This window comes from Panthera leo, chromosome A1 (genome assembly GCF_018350215.1).
Source record: "Panthera leo isolate Ple1 chromosome A1, P.leo_Ple1_pat1.1, whole genome shotgun sequence".
Taxonomy (NCBI): domain Eukaryota; kingdom Metazoa; phylum Chordata; class Mammalia; order Carnivora; family Felidae; genus Panthera; species Panthera leo.
In genome coordinates, this window is record NC_056679.1 from 56,183,124 (window position 1) to 56,203,091 (window position 19,968).

Below are 19,968 nucleotides of genomic sequence, written 5' to 3' on the forward strand. Positions count from 1 at the left end.
AACTCATACCTGGATTTATTTCTCTTTGACAGAATTGAATCAGTTGCATCGTGTCACATATCTACTAAGCAGCTCAACCACAATTTGATTCCAGAACTCGATGTCTGTGCTCTATCCTTTTAGGAAAGCCTATTGAACATCCTAAACAAGCATAAACTATAAGAAGAAAAGCCAGAGTCAAGTGGAGTTATGTGGGGATAAATAATCATGGGAGCAGGGGAAGACCTTAAAGCTTAAGAACTTATGATTTAGCAATACTGTTTTCCAATATCTTTTACTTTAATAGATATCATGAATCTGTATACTTTAAGACAAAAGTTAACTGCTTTGAACCAAAACAAACAAAACATGTATAAGGTCTGAGGATCTAATATATAGCATAGTGACTGTAGTTGAAAACACTGTACTGTGTAATTGAAATTTGCCAAGAGAGTAGGACTTAAATGTTTTCATCTATACACACACACACACACACACACACATGCATACACGGGAGGTGGTGGATGGATGTGTTAATTAATTAGAAGGGAAGAATCCTTTCACAGAGTATACAAATATCATTGTGAAGTTCGCTTTAAATATCTTAAAATGTTGTTTGTAATTATACCTCAGTAGAGCTGAAAAAATATTACATGTCAACCAATATTAAGCTTCTGCAAATCTGGTTGCCTATCCCAATTACCAGCCATCATAAGATGAATATTAAGCAGGTAGAATGTGCAGTGAAGTCTACAAACTAAAGAGAGGCAGAACAATTATGTCTGTACCATGAAGGAGTTTTAGTCCATTAATAGAGCTAAAATTCATTCCAATTAAGTTAGTAAAGAAGACATTTTTTTAATATGGAATTTATGTTTAAATTGAATACTGGAAAAATACTGAGTGGATGTTAGGGTAATCTAAGGAATAAACTATTAGTGACTCCTCTGTGACATAAATTTCCGGGGCATATTAAAGAAGGGAGGAATCTAAATAATTAGGTGGAGGAAGAAAAATGTTCAGTTAGTGGGATTGCTATACATTAAGGCTCGAAATGAAAGATATAACAGCTTCATACAATGGTTAGAAAGAAAGTGACCTCCTAATTTGACTTTGAAGGAGAAAATAGCATTCACAGTTTTTGACCTTTTAAAATAAAGCTTGTAAGTTTCTGTTCCTATTTGTCATAAATCCTGGTTATTCTATACAAATACAAACATAAATTGTGACTATTAGCAAGTATTTATCCTTATCTGGCTTTGAGCTTTCTAAGCACTAGAATCTTGACTTTAATCCTCAGATATTATCTAATCTGTCCATTAACTCTAAGAATTTTGTAATTTTTTTTAACTGGGAAGTCTATAAAATCAAAAGATTTGGTTGAGGATTGTTGTTTTGTATTGATTTATTAGTAGTAAGTTTTAAATGTCTCTGCCCTACATGGTTTTCATTCATTTTATGTGAAATAATTTATTTAGAAATTGTTATTTATCAAAACCTGTTGTGGGCATTTCATGATCCGTTAGATAACAAAATAGAAGAAAGCTCCTTTACTTTGTTGAGCTTATGTCCCAGGGGTAAGAGACAACTCAAAAACTTTATACATAATAATAGTAAATGGTAGTGATAAATGCTATGTAAAAAACAAAAAATGAAAAAAAGTGGAACATCAATAGGGTGTCCCTGGGCTTTCATTTATAACCAGGGTATTTGGGGTCAGCCCTGTTTCTGCAGTCTCCGCAGGGATGTTTGATTTGCTCGAACAGTCTTGAAAGTAAGTTATATTTACATTTGTTGCTCCAGAATGTTTTATTTCTCTCCAGTTTACTTTATAAAATATTGGCTTCTTGCTTAAATAGATCTGAAGATAGTGTGTGATACTAAAGTTATTTAACGAATTGTTCTTTTCACTGTACTCAGTAAATAGTTTGTTTATAAATTACCTAATTTTTCCGAAGGATATATTTTTAAAACTCTGATTATCCATTTATTCTTAACTTTCTGTGGTGTGTATTTTTTCTAATGTTTGGACAACAAAACATTTCTATATCTTTAATTCCATAATTTGTTTTATTCACTATTTGAACTTATTCATCAGTGACATGCTCACTTTCATGGAAAAGCATCGTACGGTTCACTATATTGGGCCCACACAAACCTTAGTGTCTTAAGGACCACAGTGACTCCTTTTATACCATCTAGTATTCACAGTGCTTTTTGTCTATGTTTTTGTTGTATTTTTGGTTTTTTAACATGGGACCTGGGCTATCTGTGGTCTGAGAATTTCCTCAGATTATGTTTCCATGCTATTGGAGAGTGAGCCCATTGGTTTTTATTATTATTATTGTTATTATTATTATTTGTTTTGTTTTTCTTGTCATTGGTTTTGTTGATTTGTTTTTGTTCTTTAAATAAGTTTTCCATCAGGGTCAATACATCAGGTTGTTTGCCCTGAGTATTGGAAAAGACTATTACCAATACTGATATCACCGCTTTAAATAAATATAACATAAATTGACGATGTTTTAGGAAAATGATTCTTGTCACTAATTATAGTCTATACATCCCAAATTCATTATTACAGCTTGATCTTCCTTGATTAAAAGCTTTAGGGCAAGTACTATGTCTTAGTCTAATTGTGGATTTGCTTAGTTTAAAAATTGTTAGAAAAAACTAGACTTATTTTAGTTTTCTCTCATGGCTGGGATAAAATATCACAAACTTAGTGGCTTTAGACATTATAAATTTATTATCTTACCATTTTTCAAGCTTTTGACAATTAAATGCAGGTTTTACTGGGCTAAAATCAAGGTGTTGGCCAGGGTGCACGCCATTTGGATGTTCTAGGGGAGAATCCATCTCCTTTCACATTCTGCTTTCTTCCATGGATAACCTGAAGTTCCTTTGTTACCTGCCTCCTCCTCCATAGCCAAAGCCATCAGTGGAGCGTCCTCTCTCCTCATGGACCTTTGCTCCCCTTCTCTCTCTCTTACTTCAACCTTCTAGCTCCATTTCACTAGGCCCCTTGTAATTACACTGGACAATCCGAATAATCCAAGATACCCTATTTTTTTTTAATTTTTTTTTTAACGTTTATTTATTTTTGAGACAGAGAGAGACAGAGCATGAACAGGGGAGGGGCAGAGAGAGAGGGAGACATAGAATCTGAAACAGGCTCCAGGCTCTGAGCTGTCAGCACAGAGCCCGACGCGGGGCTCGAACTCACGGACCGTGAGATTGTGACCTGAGCCGAAGTTGGCCACTTAACCGACTGAGCCACCCAGGTGCCCCCAAGATACCCTATTTTAATGTCAGTTTATTAGCAACCTTAATTTCCTCTAAGAAGAATCTCTTTTAGCATCTAGAGGCTGCCTGCATTTGGTGTGTGGCCCCTTTTCTCTGTAAAAGTCAGCAATGGGTCAAGTTCTCATATCTTCTCCCTCTTCCTCAGCTTCTATCAACACATCTCTTTCTCTGATTCTCTCCTTCCATCCTCCACTTTTACTTTTATGAACCTTTGTGATTGTATCAAGCCCACCTGGAATATCCAGGATAATCTCCCCATTTTAAAGTCAGCTGATTAGCAGTGTTGACCATGTGCAACTGTAATTCCTCTTTGCTGTTGTATCTCACATATTCACAGGTTTTAAGGATTAGCATATGAACATTTGCGTTTTGTTTGTTTGTTTGGTGGGGGGCATTATTCTGCCTACCAAATAGTTGTTACCAACACCTGAAAGTATAAATAGTTGTTTGGCACAGTAGTTTTCAGAATTAAAAAGACAAAATGATCTTTTTTTCCCCGTATGATTTTCTTCCTGATGCGTGCTTTCTCTATAGTTTTCTTGACCTGGGTTATCATGAGGTAAACTGTTTGCAAATATGCTTATACATCATGTTAAGACTATTTTGATAAAATTTAAATTCATGTACTAAATTTTATAAAATCTTTCTCCTATCTTTTTAAAAAAATTTTATTTAATGTTTATTTATTTTGAGGGAGAGAGAGACCGAGTATGAGCAGGGGAGAGGCAGAGAGAGGGAGACACAGAATCCAAAGCAGGCTCCAGGCTCCAAACTGGAGAGTGAACCCCAAAGTCAGGCTCGAACTCACGAACCGCGAGATCATGACCTGAGCCAAAGTTGAACGCTTAACCGACTGAGCCACCCAGGCTCCCCTCTCCTTTCTTGATTCTTATTTTGTGTCTCCCTGCTTTATTCTCTCCAGCACCATTTGTTGTTCTTGTCAAATTATTTTCATAGAAATATTTGTTTATTTGAGTACATTTATATAATCATTAATCCATAAAAAATCCCAAGTTTTTATCATAAAATTGTGAAATATATATAGCCTGAACTGTTTTTCTAGTAGTTGTCTGAAAGTCTTCATTGTGTAAAGATATCTGATCAACAAGCCGCCAGGAGTGGTTAGTCTCAGAATGACCTGCACTTCATTACTGTGATTCTGTCAACTTGTTCCAAGTTGATTAAATTAGAGTTGGTGCCCTCCCAGTGTCATCCATCTTTAGTCTGCTTAGAGTCACTTATGAGGAAAAACACTTTGCTTGAAGGATTTGTCTGTGTACAGTAGTGATTACCCAGTAAAACAAATCCTGCTTTTTGTGGAATCTGTAATTGAGAAACAGAGACTAGAGTGATAAGAGAGGTGGAGCAGATAAGAAGTGGAAACAAAGAAGAATTTTCTTGGTAGTCGGATGGAATCATAGGATACCCCTACATCAGTAACCAACTGTAAGAACTTCCCTACACACCCTTTAGATAAACTACTCTTAACTATAGTAATCTGCATATGTTTCTTCTTGCAAACAAAAGGAGTTGAATTTACTTATTTCTATTAGAAGAAAAAAATTAAAGCATTTACAGAAAGGGGGCAGGAATTCTATAATCAGAAATTTGGATTTATACCTAAATTTTTTTCACAACTAAAGAAGAGCTTTAACTCACTAAATTGTAATCAATATTTACAAAGTATAAATCCATCTTCTAAAAGTATTCATATACATCAAACTTTATTCCTACAAAAAAATAAGTGAGATAGGCTATAAATACATATTTCACATTTCCTCACATTAAATCTCTTCAATATTACATAATTTAGAGCTATATGGAGCCATAATTTGAACATGACGTGTTTATTTCTAGTTCAGTTTCTTCTAATGTTTTTAAAATATTATACATATATCTTCACCAAAGGGGAGAAGCAAAATAAGAACAATAAAATCCTAGAAAAAAAGGAAGAATCTTCCTAACTTTGTGATATATTCCCCCAAATAATCATACACACAAGAAAGGAGAAGGTTATTGAGGAAAATACCTGTAATTTCTCTAATAATGAGTATCTCTTTAATCAGTATGAGGAAATAAATGAAACATGAAGATGGTTTGTTTTAAGAGGAAATATGTTGGAAATATCCTAGTATATGAGAAGCCCAAGGGAATATCCAAGAAAAGGACATTCTCTTTGATTAAAAGGATTTTAATTCTAACAGCACTAGAAAGAGACAATGTGTTTACTTCTTATTCATAGAATAAAGCAGAAATCCCCTCATTTGTCCATGACTAGAAAAACTCTTTTGTCTACTCTTTGAACTGCAAAAACCAAGGTACATACTTAGTAACAGCTTATTGGACAAACTAAATTAATTTATAGCATATAATTATTTAATTAATGTCTTCAATGCAACATTTAATGTGTATCATTATATTGTCCTGTGCATTTGTTCTTTTTTCTGGTATGTCTTATTTAGGGAGCCATATTCACCGTTGACCCAAGCTAGAAATCTCAATAGAAGTCTCTGAGGGTCTCCACACCCAAATCAATCTCATTAATATTTGTAAATGTGTACCTTTAATTCCACCTCTATTAGCTCAAGTCTTTATCATTTCTTCCCTAGCTTAGTACAATAACCTTGTTGGTAATTTTCTTTTTTTTGTTTTTTTTTATATATGAAATTTATTGTCAAATTGGTTTCCATATAATACCCAGTGCTCATTCCAAAAGATGCCCTCTTCAATGCCCATCACCTACCCCCTCCCTCCCACCCGCCATCAACCCTTAGTTTGTTCTCAGTTTTTAAGAGTCTCTTATGCTTTGGCACTCTCCCACTCTAACCTCTTTTTTTTTTTTTTTTTCCCTTCCCCTCCTCCATGGGTTTCTGTTAAGTTTCTCAGGATCCACATAAGAGTGAAAACATATGGTATCTGTCTTTCTCTGTACCGCTTATTTCACTTAGCATAACACTCTCCAATTCCATCCATGTTGCTACAAAGGGCCATATTTCATTCTTTCTCATTGCCATGTAGTACTCCATTGTGTATATAAACCACAATTTCTTTATCCATTCATCAGTTGATGGACATTTAGGCTCTTTCCATAATTTGGCTATTGTTGAGAGTGCTGCTATAAACATTGGGGTACAAGTGCCCCTATGCATCAGTACTCCTGTATCCCTTGGGTAAATTCCTAGCAGTGCTATTGCTGGGTCATAGGGTAGGTCTATTTTTAAATTTCTGAGGAACCGCCACACTGCTTTCCAGAGCGGCTGCACCAGTTTGCATTCCCACCAACAGTGCAAGAGGGTTCCCGTTTCTCCACATCCTCTCCAGCATCTATAGTCTCCTGATTTGTTCCTTTTGGCCACTCTGACTGGCGTGAGGTGATATCTGAGTGTGGTTTTGATTTGTATTTCCCTGATGAGGAGCGATGTTGAGCATCTTTTCATGTGCCTGTTGGCCATCTAGATGTCTTCTTTAGAGAAGTGTCTATTCATGTTTTCTGCCCATTTCTTCACTGGATTATCTGTTTTTTTGGTGTGGAATTTGGTGAGCTCTTGATGGATTTTGGATACTAGCCCTTTGTCCGATATGTCATTTGCAAATATCTTTTCCCATTCCGTTGGTTGCCTTTTAGTTTTGTTGGTTGTTTCCTTTGCTGTGCAGAAGCTTTTTATCTTCATAAGGTCCCAGTAATTCACTTTTGCTTTTAATTCCCTTGCCTTTGGGGATGTGTCAAGTAAGAAATTGCTACGGCTGAGGCCAGAGAGGTCTTTTCCTGCTTTCTCCTCTAGTGTTTTGATGGTTTCCTGTCTCACATTCAGGTCCTTCATCCATTTTGAGTTTGTTTTTGTGAATGGTGTAAGAAAGTGGTCTAGTTTCATTCATCTGCATGTTGCTGTCCAGTTCTCCCAGCACCATTTGTTAAAGAGACTGTCTTTTTTCCATTGGATGTTCTTTCCTGCTTTGTCAAAGATGAGTTGGCCATACGTTTGTGGGTCTAGTTCTGGAGTTTCTATTCTATTCCATTGGTCTATGTGTCTGTTTTTGTGCCAATACCATGCTGTCTTGATGATGACAGGTTTGTAGTAGAGGCTAAAGTCTGGGATTGTGATGCCTCCTGCTTTGGTCTTCTTCTTCAAAATTACTTTGGCTATTCGGGGCCTTTTGTGGTTCCATATGAATTTTAGGATTGCTTGTTCTAGCTTCGAGAAGAATGCTGGTGCAATTTTGATTGGGATTGCATTGAATGTGTAGATAGCTTTGGGTAGTATTGACATTTTGACAATATTTATTCTTCCAACCCATGAGCACGGAATGTTTTTCCATTTCTTTATATCTTCTTCAATTTCCTTCATAAGCTTTCTATAGTTTTCAGCATACAGATCTTTTACATCTTTGGTTAGATTTATTCCTAGGTATTTTATGCTTCTTGGTGCGGTTGTGAATGGGATCAGTTTCTTTATTTGTCTTTCTGTTGCTTCATTATTAGTGTATAAGAATGCAACTGATTTCTGTACATTGATTTTGTATCCTGCAACTTTGCTAAATTCATGTATCAGTTCTAGCAGACTTTTGGTAGAATCTATCGGATTTTCCATGTATAATATCATGTCATCTGCAAAAAGTGAATTGCCAATTTTGATGCCTTTGATTTCCTTTTGTTGTCTGATTACTGATGCTAGCACTTCCAACACTATGTAAAACAACAGCGGTGAGAGTGGACATCCCTGTCGTGTTCCTGATCTCAGGGGGAAAGCTCTCAGTTTTTCCCCATTGAGGATGATATTAGCTGTGGGCTTTTCATAAATGGCTTTTATGATCTTTAAGTATGTTCCTTGTATCCCGACTTTCTCGAGGGTTTTTATTAAGAAAGGATGCTGAATTTTTCAAATGCTTTTTCTGCATCGATTGACAGGATCATATGGTTCTAATCTTTTCTTTTATTAATGTGATGTATCATATTGATTGATTTGCGAATGTTGAACCAGCCCTGCATCCCAGGAATGAACCCCACTTGATCATGGTGAATAATTCTTTTTATAAGCTGTTGAATTCGATTTGCTAGTATCTTATTGAGAATTTTTGCATCCATATTCATCAGGGATATTGGCCTGTAGTTCTCTTTTTTCACTGGGTCTGTCTGGTTTAGGAATCAAAGTAATACTGGCTTCATAGAATGAGTCTGGAAGTTTTCCTTCCCTTTCTATTTTTTTGGAATAGCTTGAGAAGGATAGGTATTACCTCTGCTTTAAATGTCTGGTAGAATTCCCCAGGGAAGCCATCTGGTCGTGGACTCTTATTTGTTGGGAGATTTTTGATAATTGATTCAATTTCTTCACTGGTTATGGGTCTGTTCAATTTTTCTATTTCCTCATGTTTGAGTTTTGGAAGTGTGTGGGTGTTTAGGAATTTGTCCATTTCTTCCAGGTTGTCCGGTTTGTTGGCATATAATTTTTCATAGTATTCCCTGATAACTGCTTGTATCTCTGAGGGATTGGTTGTAATAATTCCATTTTTGTTCATGATTTTATCTATTTGGGTCATCTCCCTTTTCTTTTTGAGAAGTCTGGCTAGGGGTTTATCAATTTTGTTTATTTTTTCAAAAAAACCAACTCTTGGTTTCATTGATCTGCTCTACAGTTTTTTTAGATTCTATATTGTTTATTTCTGCTCTGATGTTTATTATTTCTCTTCTTCTGCTGGGTTTGGGGTGTCTTTGCTGCTCTGCTTCTATTTCCTTTAGGTGTGCTGTTAGATTTTGTATTTGGGATTTTTCTTGTTTCTTGAGATAGGCCTGGATTGCAATGTATTTTCCTCTCAGGACTGCCTTCGCTGCATCCCAAAGCGTTTGGATTGTTGTATTTTCATTTTCGTTTGTTTCCATATATTTTTTAATTTCTTCTCGAATTGCCTGGTTGACCCATTCATTCTTTAGTAGGGTGTTCTTTAGTTTCCATGCTTTTGGGGGTTTTCCAGACTTTTCCCTGTGGTTGATTTCAAGCTTCATAGCATTGTGGTCTGAAAGTATGTATGGTATGATCTCAATTCTTGTAAACTTATGAAGGGCTGTTTTGTGACCCAGTATATGATCTATCTTGGAGAATGTTCCATGTGCACTCGAGAAGAAAGTATATTCTGTTGCTTTGGGATGCAGAGTTCTAAATATATCTGTCAAGTCCTTCTGATCCAATGTGTCATTCAGGGCCCTTGTTTCTTTATTGACTGTGTGTCTAGATGATCTATCCATTTCTGTAAGTGGAGTGTTAAAGTCCCCTGCAATTACCACATTCTTGTCAATAAGGTTGCTTATGTTTGTGAGTAATTGTTTTATATATTTGGGGGCTCCGGTATTCGGCGTATAGACATTTATAATTGTTACTTCTTCTTGATGGATAGACCTTGTAATTATTATATAATGCCCTTCTTCATCTCTTGTTACAGCCTTTAATTTGAAGTCTAGTTTGTCTGATATAAGTATGGCTACTCCAGCTTTCTTTTGACTTCCAGTAGCATGATAAATAGTTCTCCATCCCCTAACTTTCAATCTGAAAGTGTCCTCAGGTCTAAAATGAGTCTCTTGTAGACAGCAAATAGATGGGTCTTGATTTTTTATCCATTCTGATACCCTATGTCTTTTGGTTGGCGTATTTCGTCCATTTACATTCAGTGTTGTTATAGAAAGATACGGGTTTAGAGTCATTGTGATGTCTGTAGGTTTCATGCTTGTAGCGATGTCTCTGGTACTTTGCCTCACAGGATTCCCCTTAGGATCTCTTGTAGGGCTGGTTTAGTGGTGATGAATTTTTCAGTTTTTGTTTGGGAAGACTTTTATCTCTCCTTCTATTCTAAATGACAGATTTACTGGATAGGGGATTCTCGGCTGCATATTTTTTCTGTTCATCACATTGAAGATTTCCTGCCATTCCTTTCTGGCCTGCCAAGTTTCAGTAGAGAGATCCGTCACTAGTCTTATCGGTCTCCCTTTATATGTTAGAGCACATTTATCCCTAGCTACTTTCAGAATTTTCTCTTTATCCTTCTATATTGCCAGTTTCACTATGATATGTCATGCAGAAGATCGATTCAAGTTATGTCTGAAGGGAGTTCTCTGTTCCTCTTGGATTTCATTGCCTTTTTCCTTCACCGGATCAGGGAAGTTCTCAGCTATTATTTCTTCAAGTACACCTTCAGCACCTTTTCCTCTCTCTTCCTCCTCTGGAATACCAATTATGCGTAGATTATTTCTCTTTAGTGCATCACTTAGTTCTCTAATTTTCCCCTCATACTCCTGGATTTTTTTATCTCTCTTTTTCTCAGCTTCTTCTTTTTCCATAATTTTATCTTCTAGTTCACCTATTCTCTCCTCTGCCTCTTCAATCCGAGCTGTGGTCATCTCCATTTTATTTTGCAGCTCATTAATAGCATTTTTTAGCTCCTCTTGGCTCTTCCTTAGTCCCTTGATCTCTGTAGCAATAGATTCTCTGCTGTCCTTTATACTGTTTTCAAGCCCAGCGATTAATTTTATGACTATTATTCTAAATTCACTTTCTGTTATATTGTTTAAATCCTTTTTGGTCAGTTCGTTAGCTGTCATTATTTCCTGGAGATTCTTTTGAGGGGAATTCTTCCCTTTCGTCATTTTGGATAGTCCCTGGAGTGGTGCAGGACTGCAGGGCATTTCCCGTGTGCTATCTTGAATAACTTGCGTTGGTGGGCGGGGCCACGGTCAGACCCAAAGTCTGCTCCCAGCCCACCGCTGGGGCCACAGTCAGACTGGTGTGTACCTTCTCTTCTCCTCTCCTAAGTGCGGGATTCACTGTGGGGTGGCGTGGCCTGTCTGGGCTACTTGCACACTGCCAGGCTTGTGGTGCTGGGGATCTGGCGTATTAGCTGGGGTGGATGGGCAAGGTGCACAGGGGCGGGAGGGGCAGGCTCAGCTCGCTTCTCCTTTGGAGATCTGCTTTGGGAGGGGCCTTGTGGCACTGGGAGGGAGTCAGACCTGCTGGAGGGATGGATCCGCAGAAGCACAGTGTTGGGTGTTTGCGCGGTGCAAGCAAACTGGCTGGGGAATGGGCGAGGGAGATGGCGCTGGTGAGCACCTTTGTTCCCCACCAAGCTGCGCTCTGTTGTCCGGGGCTCAACAACTCTTCTGTTGTCCTCCAGCCCTCCCGCTCTCCGAGCAGAGCTGTTAGGTTATAACCTTCCAGATGTTAAGTCCTGCTTGCTGTCTGAACACACTCCGTCCGGCCCCTCCACTTTTGCAAGCCAGACTCGGGGGCTCTGCTTTGCTGGCAGGCTGCCCCTCTGCCCTGGCTCCCTCCCACCAGTCCCTGTAGTGCGCACTGCCTCTCTGCCCTTCCTGCCCTCTTCCGTGGGCCTCTCGTCTATGCTTGGCTCCAGAGAATCCTTTCTGCTAGTCTTCTGGCAGTTTTCTGGGTTATTTAGGCAGGTGTGGGTGGAATCTAAGTTATCTGCAGGATGTGGTGAGCCCAGTGTCCTCCTACGCCGCCATCTTCCCAGGTAATTTTCTGTCTTCTGTTCCCACCCTGTGCAAATTCATCACCTATAATAGCAGAGTGATCAAAATAAAAATCTAAACCCACACATTTGATACCTAAGCTTAAAAGCTTTCAATGAATTCCCTAATTCATAGGATAAAATTCAATATCTTTGTATGGTGTTCGTAAACCTTTATGCTTTTTCTTTCCATCTTTCCAGATGTTTCCTACCTTATGGTTCATTGTTTAACAACTTTTTTTTTTATAGTTCAGGGTTCCTTCTTCTCCTTTATTCCATCATCTCTGATTAAATATAGTACTATTTATTTTAAATACTTTGTTCTCATATATTTTTCCCCATACAGTTTTCTAGTCATCTCATAGTATGACCCATATTTTACTTGTTTGTTTGTTTGTTTTTTGGCTGCCCCTAACACAATACCTAGCGTGTAGTAGATGGACAAAGTTTACCTTAATGACAAACATTTTCCCTTGTAAGATGTTTTCAAAATGAATATATGTAGTTTTGTTGTTGTTTTAGAAAGGGTTTTCCAGAGCACGAATAGGAAATAGGGAGGGCGGTGGGATATTGATTGATTGATTTTAAGGCCGTTCCTTTATGTGATTGAGGAGGCTGGTAAGTCCAAGATCTGCAAGGTAGGGTGGCAGGCTGGAGACCCAGGGAAGACTTGATATTGCAGTTTGAGCCCACAGGCCGACTGCTGGCAGAATTCCTTCCTGCTAAGAGAAAGTCAGGCTTTCTCTTAATGCCTTTAACTGGATGAGGCCCATCTGTGTTACAGAGGTAATCTGCTTTACTCAAAGTCTATTGATTTAAATGTTAATCTTATCTAAAAGAAACACCTGCATAGCAACAGCCAGAGATTTTTTTTGACCAGATACCCATGTAATATGGCCTACCCAAGTTACCATAAGATTAACCATCTCAGTTGGCTAGCACAGGGTACAGTCAAGAACAGAAAGCATAGACCAAGTCATACTACACATTCTTTGTTCCACTTGCACAGATTAATTTCCAACCACACCCCTTGGAGGTAAGAACATGTAATTCAAATGGATGAATCCATATGATTATAGATATCATTATGCAAGTTGTTCAGAGTAAATAAACTACTGCTGTAGAATTACAAAGGAATATACATAATTTGTACAAGATGAATACGCAAGTTGCCTTGATATAAAAACAAGTAGTTATAAAGAATTTTATAATGTCTAAATTATTTGTTGTAGATAGTATTATATTTAAGGTCATTAAAAAACTCAAGGTACCAGGATTTGTGAAAACCCTTATGAGGAAGAATTAAATATCATCAGATAATATGGGGTGCCTGGGTGGCTCAGTCAGTTAAGCATCTGATTCAGCTCAGGTCGTGATCTCACGGTTTGTGAGTTTGAGTCCCACATGGCTCTGTGCTGACAGCTCAGAGCCTGGAGCCTGCTTTGGCTTCTGTGTTTCCCTCTCTCTCTGCCCCTCCCCCACTCATGCTCTGTCTTGGTCTCTCAAAAATAAATAAAGGTTAAAAAAATATTTAAAAAAATATCAGATAAATAAAGTAACGAAGTCTCATAAAAGATAATTTACTGAGTGTTTGATGACTCTAAAACCAGTGCAAATAATGCTCAGCTATGAAATTAATGGGCTTCACATTTATTTCTATTCCAATTTATAGATAAGTCAACATTTTTAGAAGTGCTAATAAACTATCACTAAATTTTTGATAAAAAAATGTTTAACATGCTACTAAATATTTAATAAACATTTGATATATTTGAATAGTTTTAGGGAATTTAGATATTTGTCACTTTGAGAAAAAAATTTTTTTTCACATCAGTCTTACTTGGTAAATCACAAATAGAACAAGCATTTGTTATCACAAAGTAGTGTCTCCTTTCTCCTGAGAAAGGCTTTAAGCTTTTGGTTGCTATGCCATTATTGCCGTCCTGTAATTTTGTCACAGAATGACAAAACAGACAAACTGAAACAAACAAAAAACAGTTTGGCAGACGACGAATACAGTGTTTTATGTAATATAGATGTCCTTCCATTATAACAAAATGGCTTAGCTGCTTGGTCTCTCTATGTACATTTACCATGTGCTCACTTACATATAAATACAATTACAATTGCTTATATCCATGTGTATTCATCTTTTTATAGTAAATAGTCTTGCAGAAATATTCTCCTAAACTAAGTGCACATGGCTACTTATATATACACCATTTGTGTGAATTCAAATAATCTTTAATGAATGCTGGCTAATTATAGGTTCTAGCTAATTAAGGCTTTATAGTAGTAGTTATTTTTCTGCTGCAAATGTTGTTGTAGCCTCAATTCATTTCAAGGTACTATGATTTAGGAGATTCTGTACAAATACATTGCCTGGGAATAAAGGAGAACCATAATATTATTTATTTCTTCGTGATTATATTTCAACTGAATTTAAAATGACTTACAAAAATGCATGCTATGGCAAAAATAAACACAAATGAAATTTTTTAGGTTAATCAATGAGGGTAAAAGCAAAATAAATATGTGAAATGAAATTCAGCAAAGAATTTAACACTCTAAATGCACTCTGTGGTTTTTGTACAGGTGGTGGATAATTTTGGCTTTTTCAGAAGCCTAATGTAGGAGGAACATGATTCACACAGAGCTCAACGTGCGGCAAATATTTAGTAAGTGGAATTAACATGAAGTAATTATTTTTCATGTTTCCCTATTGATTTACACACATACTAACATAGGTTGAACTATATACAGAAGAAGGACAATGGCAGGATAAAATTAAACTGTTTTAAGATAGGAGGAATAAATAATTATCACATAGTTACAATGACTTTCCCTAAATAGAATCAGTCATGTTGTGTTGCTATTACTATTCTATGATGAAACCAAAAAATATTTCCTAGAAAATAATTAACCATGTGAAGGTGATACAAACTTAATCTTTCCTGGCTTGGTTTAAATCCTTCTTCTTTCTGTTTTATTTACCACAAACTATATATCCTTCCTAGAGTCATTGAAAAAGTGGGTAGTGATCAATTGATTTTGCAGAATTTAAATTAATGTGTTTTGCTCATTAACCTTGAGAAGTTTCCCGTAGGAAAATAAATGAGCAAAGGCAGTAAAGTGTGAAAAGAGATTGAACAATAACAAGTAGAATACTGTGGGAAGAATCCAAGGCATGAGGACTGGGTTGTGGGGTATAAAATGCCCTGTGGAGACTGTGGATAAGACATAGATATTCTGATACCAAATCAGGATAAAAATAATCCTAAAACAAAAAAGTCTAGTTTGTCTGATCTAAGTATTGCTACTCCAACTTTCTTTTGACATCCATTTGTGTGATAAATATTTCTCCACCTTGCCACTTTCAATCTGCTGGTGTTTTTAGGTCTAAAATGACTGTCTTGTAGGCAGCATATATTTGGGTCTTTTTTTTCCCCCCCTCCATTCTGATTCTGTCTTTTGATTGGAGCATTTAGTCCATTTACATTCAAAGTAATTATTGATAGATATGTATGTATTGCCGTCTTATTACTTGTTTTTTGTTTATTTCTGGAGATTGTCTCTTGTCACTTTTTGTCTTCCGTTTGCACTCAGGGGTTTGTTTGTGCTGGACTTCTGGGGGACAGGCCTGCTGCACTGGGACTTTGATCCTGCTTTGGTATCAGGGTAATAATACTGGCCTCATAGAATGATTTTGAATGTGTTCCCTCTGTTCCATTATTTGTAAGATTGTGATAAAGATTATCATTAACTTTTGTTTTTAATCTTCCATAGAATTCACTGATGAAACCATATAGTCTTGGGCTTTTCTGTATTGGGAGATTTTTGATTCTTAATTCAACTTTCATTCTTGTTATTGGTCTAAGATTTCCTGTTTCTTGGATTCAGTATTCATGATTCAATCTTGGTAACTTGTCTATTTTTAAGAATTATGTTTTTTTTTTCCCTAAGTTATCTGATTTGTTAGTATATAATTATACTAATCTGTTATTATATATATCTTTGGTCCCATTTTATTGTTTTCTCTTCCATTTCTCATTTTGGTTTTTGAATCTTCTTTTTTCTTTAGTTATTATAGTTAAAGCATTGCCAATTTTATTTTTTTAGAAAAACTGGTCATTATTTTCAATGTTACGTTATTGTTTATTCTGGCCTCTGTTTTATATATTTCTCATTTTTTTTGTTATTTCCTTCCTCTCCTAAATTTCAGATAACTGTCTTCTTTTTCTAGTTCCTTGTGGTATAATGTTTTTTACATAAGAACTTTTTTCTTAATATAAGAATTATACAATTAATACAATTATACAATTAATTAATACAAGAATGTATATACATACGCACACATATATATGTAACATATATTATACACACACACATATGCATACATACATATTGTGGAATATTACTCAGCCACAAAGAAAATGAAATCTTGTCATTTGCAACAACATGGAGGGATCTAGGGGTAGAATGCTAAGTGCAATAAATCAGTCAGAGAAAGACAAATACCATATGATTTCACTCATATGTGGAATTTAGAAACAAATTAAAAAAGAAAAGAGACAAACAAACAAAAGCAGACTCTTAAATATAGAAAACAAAGTGGTGGTTACCAGAGAGGATATGGGTGGGGGGGGACGGCGAAATAGGTGAGGGGGATTAAGAGTGTACTTACTATGAATAGTACTGAATAATGTATACAATTGTTGAATCAGTACTGTGTAATGTATAGAATTGTTGACTCACTATATTATACACCTGAAACTAATATACCTAATGTAACACTGCTAATAACACTGATTACACTGAAATTAAGAGAAAAAGTTTTAAGAATGACATAGGTACTCTCCTCCAGGGCCTAATTGTAAAAACTCATTCATATGGCATACTATAAAGGCCATATCTGACCTGCAGTTTTTTTCTTGATAGAAATTTGCAAACTTAAGCCTGACCCTAGAGGAGACCTGAAACTAGTAAAAGTCTGGGAACAAAGCAGGATTACATGTATGTACTTAACTGATCTTGGATATTTTCTTTGCCTTGTTGAATTTCATTTTGAATTTCGAATCTGGGTTATGACTCTGTCATTGACTGTAAGAATAGAGATTTAAGGTGAGTGAAAGACACAGAAGTGGGTTCATATGTATAAAATATTTGTAGAGTTCTATTTACTGCTTTGTGGAGAGTCAGATTGAGCAGTGGCTACCAATAAAACAACTAAAAGTGACTAAACTGATCGATATTCTCTTACCTTTTATGAATTTGGACACTTAAGTTTGAGCAGAATTTAAAAAATAGTGAAACACACACGTAATTTTCAATTAAATATATAGCTTCTGAATAAAGATAATTGTGTAATTATGTGTTATGGTATAACACATAATATAATTTAACACATAATATAATTGGCTATATCTGTTTATTAAATGTAAACTAATATTGCTAACTAGATGATTACAACCAGATTTATTTGTGTCTTAACAAACCAGTGTGGGCTAATGAAAGTTTTATAAAGTAGCAAATAGATCAATAAAGCATGATATATTTTTTAACAGAAAGTATGCATTTAGGATATCTATATTATGATAATATGCATCTATTCTTTAAATCTTTTATTTATTTCATATGTTTATTTGATATATTTGGCAACTATATATTCTAAAAATCTTAAAAGTTTCATCGGGCTCTGTGCTGATAGCTCAGATCCTGGAGTCTGTTTCGGACTCTGTGTCTCCCTCTCTCTGCCCCTTCCCTGCTTGTGCTCTGTCTCTCAAAAATAAATAAACATTGAAAAAAATTTTAAATCTTAAAAGTTTTTAAAAGGTAAAATAATATTCCTTTTATTTAGTTCAGTCATGATTCATAGGGAGTAACACCTTAAATTACGTTCTTTTTTTATTTAGAAGTCTCATATTCATAGAAATACTGGTATAAATATAACAAAATCATATTTTCAAAGCCATAAAATATTGTCATGGATATTTAAGAAAGTAAGAATTTTTTAAACTAGGACATTGTGACTAAGACAAAGTACCTAGCGTAATTTACTGAGAAGCATTTCAGAATAAATTATCTCATAGTACAATGGCTATAAAGTAAAAACAAAAATATATAAATAAATAATTGATAATCACATGTTAATTAGAGGCAAAGGAACCAAATAGAATTTTAGACAGGAAAATTAAATATTAAAAAAGGAAAATGAATTAAAGTTCAGATTTAAAAAATAAAGCAATAATCACCCATTTTATCAATATCCCAGTATATTTGTGAGCTTAAGGCCTATTAGCATATGTACTTCTGTGTAAAGCATTGAAATTATTAATGACTAAATATTTCTTAAATGTGAAATTCTCAAATGTTTTTACTTATTTCATTTTTATATAGTACCTGCAATTAATTTTGTCTGTATATGCTTTACTTTTATACACTATCAGTACCTCAAAACATTGTTAAAATGTTTTTGGTATTCACAATTTTTTTTGTGGTTCTCTTAAGAATAAGCCAACATGATCTTATAAACCAATTTATGTAAAACAAACAAGCAAAATTGGTTATTTTTAACCTACTTCAGGTAAAGAAATAATTTTTTCTCTTTTTGCTTGAAATTGAAAGAAATGCAAAGAAATGAAGAAGTTAACTCTATTTTGAATCCTTGATAAGTATCTTGAAATGCCTACCTGTACCCTCAATATAAAGCAACATTAAAAGAAGGAAGGGGTGCCTGGGTGGCTCAGTCAGTTAAGCATCTGATTCTTGATCTAGGCTGAGGTCATGATCTTACAATCAAAGGATCAAGCCCTGTATTAGCCTCTGCACTGACCTCGTGGAGCCTGCTTGGAATTCTCTCTCCCTGTCTCTCTGTCCCTCCCCTGTGCATATATGCTCTCTCTCTCTCTCTTTCTCTTCCTCAAAATAAATAAACATCAAAAAATTACTATTAAAATAATAAAGAAAGGAGGAAGAAGAGGAGAAGGAATGAGAAGAATAAGAAGAAAAAAGTGTGTGTCTATACATGTACACACACAACTATATGTATACATATGCCTATATATATGGCAAATAATATACTTTTTATAGCTACAGCAGTAATCCCAACCTGACTAAGATTCTCTAAAAAGCTAGCTAGATGATACAAGCACAGGACATCTTTGTTATTGTTGTTTTTCTTTGTCGTAGTTGTTGTTTAATGGCAGTGGGACATCCTAAAGTACAGAGCTAGAGGTGGCTGAAAGATATCTTCATTTTTCCCTCCATGAGGGAAAACCATTAAGGCCCATTTTTCCTTCAGCTGATGTGGAAGTGCTAATATAGTGAGAAACTAGCAAAATAACATGTCAGCTAAAGATAGTGAACTTGCTTCAGGTAAAGGAAAGAATAAGCCTAATACCATTTCCCAAATGAAAGCAGGGACAGATTAACTAAAGAAAGGGAGTCATGGCCAGGCTTTCTCTTTAGCAGGAGCAACTTCAGAAGCTTTACTCATTCAGTCTCCTGGGCAAGTTATGTGTCTCAGCCTATAAAACATGTCACTTCCCAGATCCAGATTCATTTATACCACTTGGTTGAGTCTTCATTCTTAACTATTAGTGCTTTTAATTTCACTGATCCAGAGCAGCCTTATTTAGCCTAGGAGTGTCAAAAAGATGTGATAGATATACTTACCAACATGAAGATTGCTTTCCAAAAGTCAGGATTAAGATATGACAATATAGGTTCATACGTTGTAACAAATGCATCATTCTGGTGAGGATGTTGACAGTGGGAAAGGCTATGGGTGTGTGAGAGCAAGGGCTATATGAAAACTTTCTGTACCTACTTTTCAATTTTGCTGTGAACTTGAAAGTGTCCAAAAAAATGAAATCTTACAAAAAATTAGCCAGAGACTGCCTGTTGCCAAACAGAAAACATAAGATACAGTAATTTATTTTTTTCTTAAGATTTAATAGTAAGTATTATTAAGGAAATTAAAAAAAAATCAAGCATAAAATGCTATTTGTGCCTACTTATATCTCTGAATCAGTTTTTTCTTCAATGTTAACCAAACCAGTAATGGTTAATTTAGACCAGTGGCTGACATAAAATGATGAGTTACTTAGTTTCAAATATTAGGTTAGCTGAAGCAGTTTAATCTTCTATTTCATCAACCTTTTGAGAAATGTTTAT

The 19,968-nt window shown here is 35.6% G+C and overlaps 1 long non-coding RNA gene across 1 annotated transcript in view; it reads left to right on the forward strand.

The window, feature by feature from the left end:
* LOC122199335 overlaps window positions 1–14,460 on the forward strand; it is a 93,792-nt gene extending 79,332 nt beyond the window's left edge. The window contains exon 3 of the long non-coding RNA XR_006193467.1: window positions 14,389–14,460. This is a non-coding gene — a long non-coding RNA (uncharacterized LOC122199335). The remainder of the gene's footprint in view (window positions 1–14,388) is intronic.
* Window positions 14,461–19,968: the final 5,508 nt, after the last annotated feature.